Source organism: Carex rostrata, chromosome 5 (genome assembly GCF_964058835.1).
Source record: "Carex rostrata chromosome 5, lpCarRost1.2, whole genome shotgun sequence".
NCBI classification, from domain to species: Eukaryota; Viridiplantae; Streptophyta; class Magnoliopsida; order Poales; family Cyperaceae; genus Carex; species Carex rostrata.
Genome location: NC_135922.1, coordinates 562,501 through 573,317, shown reverse-complemented (window position 1 = coordinate 573,317; position 10,817 = coordinate 562,501).

Below are 10,817 nucleotides of genomic sequence, written 5' to 3'. Positions count from 1 at the left end.
AGATAATAGGACATTTACAACCATAATAAAACACTTCAATTGATGGTGTTTCTATTACACAAGTAGTGTCTCTAGATGGCAAGATAATAGGACATTTACAACTCTAATACAACACTCCAATTGAAGGTGTTCGGAGCACTCTAGTGGACTCTCTATATGGCAAGATAATAGGGTATTTACAACGCCAATGCAACACTCCAATTGAAAGTGTTCGGAGCACCCTATTAATGTACCTCTATTGCAAGATAATAGGGCATTTACAACTCCAATACAACACCCCAATTGAAGATGTTTGGAGAACGCTAATATTGTCTCTATATGGCAAGATAATTAGGTATTTATAACCCTAATACAACACTCAAATTGAAGGCGTTTGGAGCACCCTAGTAGTGTCTCCAAATTGCAAGATAATATGAATTTACAACCCTAATACAACACTCTAATTGAAGGTGTTTGCAGAACTCTAATAATGTCTCTATCTGGTAGGATAATAGGACATTTGCACCTCGAATACAACACTCCAATTAAATGTGTTTGGAGCACTCTAGTAGTGTCCCAACATGGCAAGATAATAGGGCATTTACAACCCTAATACAACACTCCAATTGAAGGTGTTGGGACTATTCTAGTAGTGTCTCTAGATGGCAAGATAATAGGACATTTACAACCCTAATACAACACCCCAATTGAAAGTGTTTGGAGCACTCTAGTAGTGTCTATAGATGGCAAGATAATAGGACATTTACAACCCTAATAAAACACTTCAATTGATGGTGTTTCTAGTACACAAGTAATGTCTCTAGATAGCAATATAATAGGACATTTACAACCCTAATACAACACTCCAATTGAAGGTGTTCGGAGCACTCTAGTAGAGAGATATGGCAAGATAATAGGGTATTTACAATGCCAATGCAACACACCAATTGAAGGTGTTTGGAGCACGCTATTAATGTTCCTCTATTGCAAGATAATTGGGCATTTACAACTCTAATACAACATCCCAATTGAGGATGTTTGGAGAACTCTAATAATGTCTCTATATGGCAAGATAATTAGGTATTTATAATCCTAATACAACACTCAAATTGAAGGTGTTTGGAGCACTCTAGTAGTGTCTCCAAATTGCAAGATAATATGCATTTACAACCCTAATACAACACTCTAATTCAAGGTGTTTGGAGAACTCTAACAATGTCTCTATCTGGTAGGATAATAGGACATTTGCACCTCTAATACAACACTCCAATTGAAGGTGTTTGGAGCACTCTAGTAGTGTCCCAACATGGCAAGATAATAGGGCATTTACAACCCTAATACAACACTCCAATTGAAGGTGTTGGGGCTATTCTAGTAGTGTCTCTAGATGGTGTTTCAATCATAATAAAACACTTCAATTGATGGTGTCCCAACATGGCAACATGGCAAGATAATAGGACATTTACAATCATAATAGGACATTTCAATTGATGGTGTTTCTATTACACAAGTAGTGTCTCTAGATGGCAAGATAATAGGACATTTACAACCCTAATACAACACTCCAATTGAAGGTGTTTCTAGTACATAAGTAGTGTCTCTAGATGGCAAGATAATTGGACATTTGCAACCCTAATACAACACTCCAATTGAAGGTGTTTGGAGCACTCTAGTAGTGTCTCAACATGGCAAGATGATACGGCATTTACAACCCTAATAGAACACTCCAATTGAAGGTGTTTGGAGCATTCTAGTAGTGTCCCAACGTGGCAAGATAATATGGCATTTACAACCCTAATACAACACTCCAACTGAAGGTGTTGGGACTACTCTAGTAGTGTCTCGAGATGGCAAGATAATAGGACATTTACAACCCTAATAAAACACTCCAATTGATCGTGTTTCGAGGACACAAGTAGTGTCTCTAGATGACAAGATAATAGGGCATTTAGAACCCTAATACAACAGCCCAATTGAAGGTATTTGGAGCACTCTAGTAGTGTCTCCAAATTGCAAGATAATATGCAGTTACAACCCTAATACAACACTTGAATTGAAAGTGTTTGGAGAACTCTTATATTGTCTTTATCTGGAAGTATAATAGGACATTTGCACCCCTAATACAACACTCCAGTGGAAGTTGTTTGGAGCACTCTAGTAGTCTCCCAACATGGCAAGATAATAGGACATTTGAAACCCTAATACAACACTTCAATTGAAGGTGTTTGCAGCACTCTAGTAGTGTCGCAATATGGCAAGATGATAGGGCATTTACAACCCTAATATAACACTCCAATTGAAGTTGTTGGGAGCACTCTAGTAGTGTCCCAACGTGGCAAGATAATATGGCATTTACAACCCTAATACAACACTCCAATTGAAGGTGTTGGGACTACTCTAGTAATGTCTCGAGGTGGCAAGATAATAGGGCATTTAGAACCCTAATACAACACCCCAATTGAAGGTGTTTTGAGCACTCTTGTTGTGTCTTTAGTTGGTAAGATAATAGGGCATTGACAACCCTAATAGAAACACCCCAATTGAAGGTGTTTGGAGCATTCTAGTAGTGTCTCGAGATGGCAAGATGATAGAAAATTTACAACCATAATACAACACTCCAATTGAAGGTGTTTGGAGCACTCTAGTAGTCTCTTTATATGGCAAGATAATAGGATATTTACAATGTCAATGCAACACTCCAATTCAAGGTGTTTGGAGCACCCTCTTAATGTTCACCTGATGCAAGATAATAGGGCATTTACAACTCTAATACAACACCCCAATTGAAGATGTTTGGAGAACTCTGGTAATTACTCTATATAGCAAGATAATTGGACAATTACAACCCCAATAAAACACTCCAATTGAAGGTATTTGGAGCACTCTAGTAGTGTCTCGAAATTGCAAGATAATAGGGCATTTACAACCCTAATAGAACACTTTGATTGAAGGTGTTTCGAGAACTCTAATAATGTCTCTATCTTGTAGGATAATTGGAGATTTGCAACCCTAATACAGCACTCCAATTGAAGGTGTTTGGAGCACTTTAGTAGTGTCCCAACACGGCAAGATAATAAGGCATTTACAACCCTAATACAACACTCCAATTGAAGATGTTTAGAGAACTCTTATAACTACTCCATATGGCAAGATAATTGGGCATTTACAACCCAATACAACACTCCAGATGAAGGTGTTTGGAGTACTCTAGTAGTGTCTCCAAATTGCAAGATAATAGGGCATTTACAACCCTAATACAACACTCTAATTGAAGGTGTTTCGAGAACTCTAATAATGTCTCTATCTGGTAGGATAATAGGACGTTTGCAATCCTAATACAACTCTCCAATTTAAGGTGTTTGGAGCACTCTAGTAGTGTCCCAACATGGCAATATAATAGGGCATTTACAACCCTAGTATAACACTCCAATTGAAGGTATTTGGAGCACTCTAGGAGTGTCCCAACATGGCAATATAATATGACATTTACAACCCTAATACAACACTCCAATTGATGGTGTTGGGACTACTCTAGTAGTTTCTCCAGATGGCTAGATAATAGGGCATTTACAACCCTAATATAACACTCCAATTGAAGGTGTTAGGACTACTCTAGTAGTGTCTCCAGATGGCAAGATAATAGGACATTTACAACCCTAATACAACATCCCAATTTAAGGTATTTGGAGCACTCTTGTAGTGTCTCGAGATGGCAAGATAATGCAGCATTTACAACCCTAATACAACAACCCAATTGAAGGTGTTTGGAGCACTCTAGTAGTGTTTCTAGATGGCAAGATAATAGGGCATTTAGAACCCTAATACAACAACCCAATTGAAGGTGTTGGGAGCACTCTAGTAGTGTTTCTAGATGGAAAGATAATAGGGCATTTAGAACCCTAATACAACACCCTAATTGAAGGTGTTCGGAGCACTCTTGTAGTGTCTCTAGATGGTAAGATAATAGAGCATTTAGAACCCTAATACAACACCCCAATTGAAGGCGTTTGGAGCACTCTACTATGTCTCTAGATGGCAAGATAATAGGAAATTTACAACGATAATACAATAGTCCGATTGATGGTGTTTCGAGGAAACTAGTAGTGTCTCTAGATGGAAAGATAATTGGGCATTTAGAACCCTAATACAACACCCCAATTGAAGGTGTTTGGAGCACTCTAGTAGTGTCTCTAGATGGTAAGATAATAGGACATTTAGAACCCTAATACAACACCCCAATTGAAGGTGTTTGGAACACTCTAGTAGTGTCTCCAAATTGCAAGATAATAGGGCATTTACAACCCTAAGTAACACTCTATTTGAAGGCTTTTCGAGAACTCAAATAATGTCTCTATCTAGTAGGAGAATCGGACATTTGCAACCCTAATACAACACTCCAATTGAAGGTGTTTGGAGCACTCTAGTAGTGTCCCAACATGGCAAGATAATGGGGCATTTATAACACTAATACAACACTTCAATTGAAGATGTTTGGAGCACTCTAGTAGTGTCCCAACATGGCAAGATAATAGGGCATTTACAACCCTAATACAACACCCAAATTGAAGGTGTTTGGAGCACTCTAGTAGTGTCTCCAAATTGCAAGATAATAGGGCATTTACAACCCCAATACAACACTCTAATTGAAGAGGTTTCGAGCACAGTAGTAGTGTCTCTAGATGGCAAGATAATAGGAAATTTACAACTATAATACAACAGTCCGATTGATGGTGTTTCGAGGATACTAGTAGTGTCTCTAGATGGCAAGATAATTGGGCATTTAGAACCCTAATACAACACCCCAATTGAAGGTGTTTGGAGCACTCTAGTAGTGTCTCTAGATGGTAAGATAATAGGGCATTTAGAACCCTAATACAACACCCTAATTAAAGGTGTTTGGAGCACTCTAGTAGTGTCTCCAAATTGCAAGATAATAGAGCATTTACAACCCTAATACAACACTCTAATTGAAGGCTTTTCGAGAACTCAAATAATGTCTCTATCTAGTAGGATAATCGGACATTTGTAACCCTAATACAATGCTCCAATTGAAGTTGTTTGGAGCACTCTAGTAGTGTTGCAACATGGCAAGATAATAGGGCATTTATAACCCTAATACAGCACTCTAATTGAAGGTGTTTGGAGCACTCTAATAGTCTCCCAACATGGCAAGATAATAGGGCATTTAGAACCTTAATACAACACTCCAATTGGATGTGTTTGGAGCACTCTAGTAGTGTCTACAAATTGCAAGATAATAGGGTTTTACAACCCTAATACAACACTCTAATTGAAGGTGTTTCGATAACACTAATAATGTCTATATTTGGTAGGATAATAGGACGTTTGCAACCCTAATACAACACTCCAATTTAAGGTGTTTTGAGCACACTAGTAGTATCCCAATATGGCAATATAATAGGGCATTTGCAACCCTAATATAACACTCCAATTGAAGGTGTTTGGAGCACTCTAGTAGTGTCCCAACATGGCAAGATAATATGACATTTACAACCCTAATACAACACTCCAATTGATGGTGAGGGGACTACTCTAGTAGTGTCTCCAGATGACAAGATAATAGGGCATTTACAACCCTAATACAACACTCCAATTGAAGGTGTTGGGACTACTCTAGTAGTGTCTCCAGATGGCAAGATAATAGGGCATTTACAACCCTAATACAACACCCCAATTGAAGGTGTTTGGAGCACTCTTGTAGTGTCTCGAGATGGCAAGATAATACGGCATTTACAACCCTAATAAAACACTCCAATTGATGGTGTTTCGAGCAAACAAGTAGTGTCTCTAGATGGCAAGATAATAGGGCATTTAGAACCCTAATACAACAACCCAATTGAAAGTGTTTGGAGCACTCTAGTAGTGTTTCTGGATGGTAAGATAATAGGGCATTTAAAACCCTAATATAACACCCCAATTGAAGGTGTTTGGAGCACTCTAGTAGTGTCTCCAAATTGCAAGATAATAGGGCATTTACAACCCTAATACAATACTCTAATTGAAGGCGTTTCGAGAACTCTAATAATGTCTCTATCTGGTAGGATAATAGGACATTTGCAACCCTAATACAACACTCCAATTGAAGGTGTTTGGAGCACTCTAGTAGTGTGCCAACATGGCAAGATAATGGGACATTTAGAACCCTAATTCAGTGATGTGTATTTTTCCCTTTGACTCAATGATATCACCATATTTGATCTATTGTTCTAACCAAATTCCGTACCAAAATCTGCATTTTAAACCATCAAATAGCGTCTATTACATTGAATATCTGTAGAATGTGGTACTGCTGCGCTTTCATTCTTATTTTGCAGGAAATTGGCGAAATCAGGGAAGTTACTTACATTCTGAGACTCTGACGCGGGTAGTATCAGAGTCGACGCGGGTAGCATCAGAGTCGACGCGGGTAGCATCAGACCTGACGCTGGTAGCGTCATGTCCTGACTTTACCACAGACGCGAGGCGCATCAGACAGGTTCCAACGTGGGTCGCATCACTGGTGACGCGACTCGCGTCCAGAGTTTCCAGAGTAGACAGCGAAGCCCAATGAATCCCAGTAAAGGCCCAAATTTGAAGTATTCGTTTTGGGAAAGCTATAAATAGACCACCCTCTGCCATTGGAGAGGGGAGTTCAGAAATTCAAGAATTCAAATCTCAAGGCCTTTGGAGTGTCGTTCAAGAAAGAGGAGGAGCTGAGGGGTGAAGATTGGAAGATTCTTGCTAGATCCATTTCTTCATGCCCAACAAGTCCGATATAATTCATGTAGCCTTATGACCCCATTATAAGTTAGCCTTTGCAATTATGGATGTAGGCATGTGACTATGCATGCATGCATGTCATGGGCAAGTGGAAATTTTTTGTGTATGCATGCATATGCATGTGACGGGGAAGCAGAAATTTTTTCGTGTATGCATGCATGCATGTCACGGGCAAGCACATGGGGCCCGTCCAAAATAGTTCATGTATGTACCACATGGGGCTGCCACGAATTTTTTTTTTTTTTGATAAATTTGAAATTTGAAAAAATTCAAATTTATTAAAAATATAAGATATGAAATTTGGAGTTTGGAAAAAAAAAATTGGGTTGGACAATTTCGGATCTTATGCAAGTGGGTTGGACAATTTTTGGTCCAAATGAATTACAATAGTCCAAAGAGCCATTGAAACTCCAGTTTTTCCGGCTTGTAAAAATTCCCACTTTTTTCAGATTGGATGGTTCATATCCGGTGTGGACCATTTCTCAAACTTCCGGATTGTACGCGATCCAAATTATGGATGTAGGCAAAAATTCAAATTTATTAAAAATATAAGATATGAAATTTGGAGTTTGAAAAAAAAAAATTGGGTTGGACAATTTCGGATCTTATGCAAGTGGGTTGGACAATTTTTGGTCCAAATGAATTACAACCGTCCAAAGAGCCATTGAAACTCCAGTTTTTCCGGCTTGTAAAAATTCCCACTTTTTTCGGATTGGATGGTTCATATCCAGTGTGGACCATTTCTCAAACTTCCGGATTGTACGCGATCCAAATTTTTGATATTTGAATACTTTTTTGATATTTTGAAAAAGTTCAAATTTATTAAAAATATAAAATATGAAATATGGAGTTTGGAAAAAAAATTGGAAGTTTGAAACCTGAAGTTCAACAAAAAAAAACGGGGAAAAAATCAGCTAAGCGGATGCGGCCAGCCGTCAGTGAAAAATGGCCCCAAAACTAAGCGCAAGCGGCCAAGCGTCGGTGCAAAATGGCCCGAAAACAGTCCCGTCGGTGCCCCCGTCGGTGCCAGCGTCGGTGCAAAATGGCCCGAAAATAGTCCCGACGGTGCCCCCGTCGGTGGTAGCGTCGGTGTAAAATGGCCCGAAAACAGTCCCGACGGTGCCTACGTCGGTGCCAGCGTCGGTGCAAAATGGCCCGAAAACAGTCCCGACGGTGCCCCCGTCGGTGCAAAATGGCCCGAAAACAGTCCCGTCGGTGCAAAATGGCCCGAAAACAGTCCCGTCGGTGCCAGCGTCGGGGAAAAATGGCCCGAAATCATTTCAGCGGTGCAAAAAAGGACCAGAAAACGGTCCAGCGGGGGAAATTTTCGAAATTTTTTTTGAAATTTTGATATTTTTTGAATTTTTTGAAGTTTTTTTAGATTTTTGGACTTTTTTTGAATTTTTGAATTTTTTTGAATTTTTTTGAATTTTTGAACTTTTTTTTTTTCGAAATTTATTTGATTTTATAAATTTTTGGTGATTTTTTGACATTTTTCTGAATATTTTACATTGGTGATTTTATAAATTTTTGGTGATTTTGACCTGGGCATGGCTAGAGCCTCAAAATGCATATTCCCCTATAGGGGGGCAAGGTTTTCAAAAGGGGTGCCCCCTCATGTACACGCGCGTGGGTGTACATGGCCCCGTCGGTGCCAGCGTCGGTGGAAAATGGCCCGAAAACAGTCCAGCGGCAAGCGGAAGCGGCTAACACTTGGGCAAAAATGACCCGAAAACAGTATAGCTTGGAAAATTAAGCGGATGCAGCCAATTGTTGGCGAAAACTAAGAGGATACGGCCAAGTGTCGGTGAAAAATGGCCCGAAAACAGTCCAGCGGCAAGCGAAAACGTCTAACGTTGGGCAAAAGTGACCCGAAAACAGTTCAGCTGGGGAAAATTAAGCGGAAGCAGCCAAGCGTTGGGGAAAACCAAGCGGATACGGTCAAGAGTCGGTGGAAAATGGCCCGAAAACAGTCCAGCGGCAAGCGGAAACGGCTAACGTTGGGCAAAAGTGACCCGAAAACAGTTCAGCTGGGGAAAATTAAGCGGATGCAGCCAAGCGTTGGGGAAAACTAAGCGGATACGGCCAAGAGTCGGTTGAAAATGGCCCGAAAACAGTCCAGCGGCAAGCGGAAACGGCTAACGTTGGGCAAAAGTGACCCGAAAACAGTTCAGCTGGGGAAAATTAAGCGGATGCGGGCAAGCGTTGGGGAAAACTAAGCGGATACGGCCAAGAGTCGGTGGAAATTGGCCCGAAAACAGTCCAGCAGCAAGCGGAAGCGGCTAAGGTTGGGGAAAAGTGACCCGAAAACAGTTCAGCGGGGGAAAACTAAGCGGATGCGGCCACGCGTTGGGGAAAACTAAGCGGATACGGCCAAGAGTCGGTGGAAATTGGCCCGAAAACAGTCCAGCGGCAAGCGGAAGCGGCTAACGTTGGGAAAAGTGACCCGAAAACAGTTCAGCGGGAGAAAACTAAGCGGATACGGCCAAGTGTCGGTGAAAAATGGCCCGAAAATAGTCCAGCGGCTAGCGGAAGCAGCTAACGTTGGGCAAAAGTGACCCGAAAACGTTCCAACGGGGGAAATTTTTGAAATTTTTTTTTAAATTTTGAATTTTTTTTGAATTTTTGAAGTTTTTGAAGTTTTTTTGGATTTTTGGAATTTTTTTGAATTTTTGAATTTTTTGAATTTTTTTTGAATTTTTTAAATTTTTTATGATTTTTTGAAATTTTTTTTTTTTAAAATTTATTTGATTTTATAAATTTTTTGTGATTTTTTGAGATTTTTTTGAATATTTTACATGGGTGATTTTGACTTGGGGGATTTTCAGGGGGTGGTAACCCTGGGCGTGGCTAGAGCCTCAAAATGCATATTCCCCTATAGGGGGGCAAGGTTTTCAAAAATGGATGCCCCCTCATGTACACGCGCGTGGGTGTACATGGCCCCGTCGGTGCCAGCGTCGGTGGAAAATGGCCCGAAAACAGTCCAGCGGCAAGCGGAAGCGGCTAACGTTGGGGAAAAGTGACCCGAAAACAGTTCAGCGGGGGAAAACTAAGCGGATGCGGCCACGCGTTGGGAAAAACTAAGCGGATACGGCCAAGAGTCGGTGGAAATTGGCCCGAAAACAGTCCAACGGCAAGCGGAAGCGGCTAACGTTGGGGAAAAGTGACCCGAAAACAGTTCAGCGGGGGAAAACTAAGCGGATGCGGCCACGCGTTGGGGAAACCTAAGCGGATACGGCCAAGTGTTGGTGAAAAATGGCCCGAAAACAGTCCAGCGGCAAGCGGAAGCAGCTAACGTTGGGGAAAAGTGACCCGAAAACAGTTCAGCGGGGGAAAACTAAGCGGATGCGGCCACGCGTTGGGGAAAACTAAGCGGATACGGCCAAGAGTCGGTCGAAATTGGCCCGAAAATAGTCCAGCGGCAAGCGGAAGCGGCTAACGTTGGGAAAAGTGACCCGAAAACAGTTCAGCGGGTGGAAATTAAGCGGAAGCAGCCAAGCGTTGGGGAAAACCAAGCGGATACGGCCAAGAGTCGGTGGAAAATGGCCCGAAAACAGTCCAGCGGCAAGCGGAAACGGCTAACGTTTGGGAAAAGTGACCCGAAAACAGTTCAGCGGGGGAAAACTAAGCGGATGCGGCCACGCGTTTTTGAATTTATTTGATTTTATAAATTTTTTGTTTTTTTTTGAGATTTTTTTTAATATTTTACATGGGTGATTTTGACTTGGGGGATTTTCAGCGGGTGGTAACCCTGGGCGTGGCTAGAGCCTCAAAATGCATATTCCCCTATAGGGGGGCAAGGTTTTCAAAAATGGGTGCCCCCTCATGTACACGCGCGTGGGTGTACATGGCCCCGTCGGTGCCATCGTCGGTGGAAAATGGCCCGAAAACAGTCCAGCGGCAAGCGGAAGCGGCTAACGTTGGGCAAAACTGACCCGAAAACAGTATAGCTTGGAAAATTAAGCGGATGCAGCCAATTGTTGGCGAAAACTAAGCGGATACGGCCAAGTGTCGGTGAAAAATGGCCCGAAAACAGTCCAGCGGCAAGCGGAAACGGC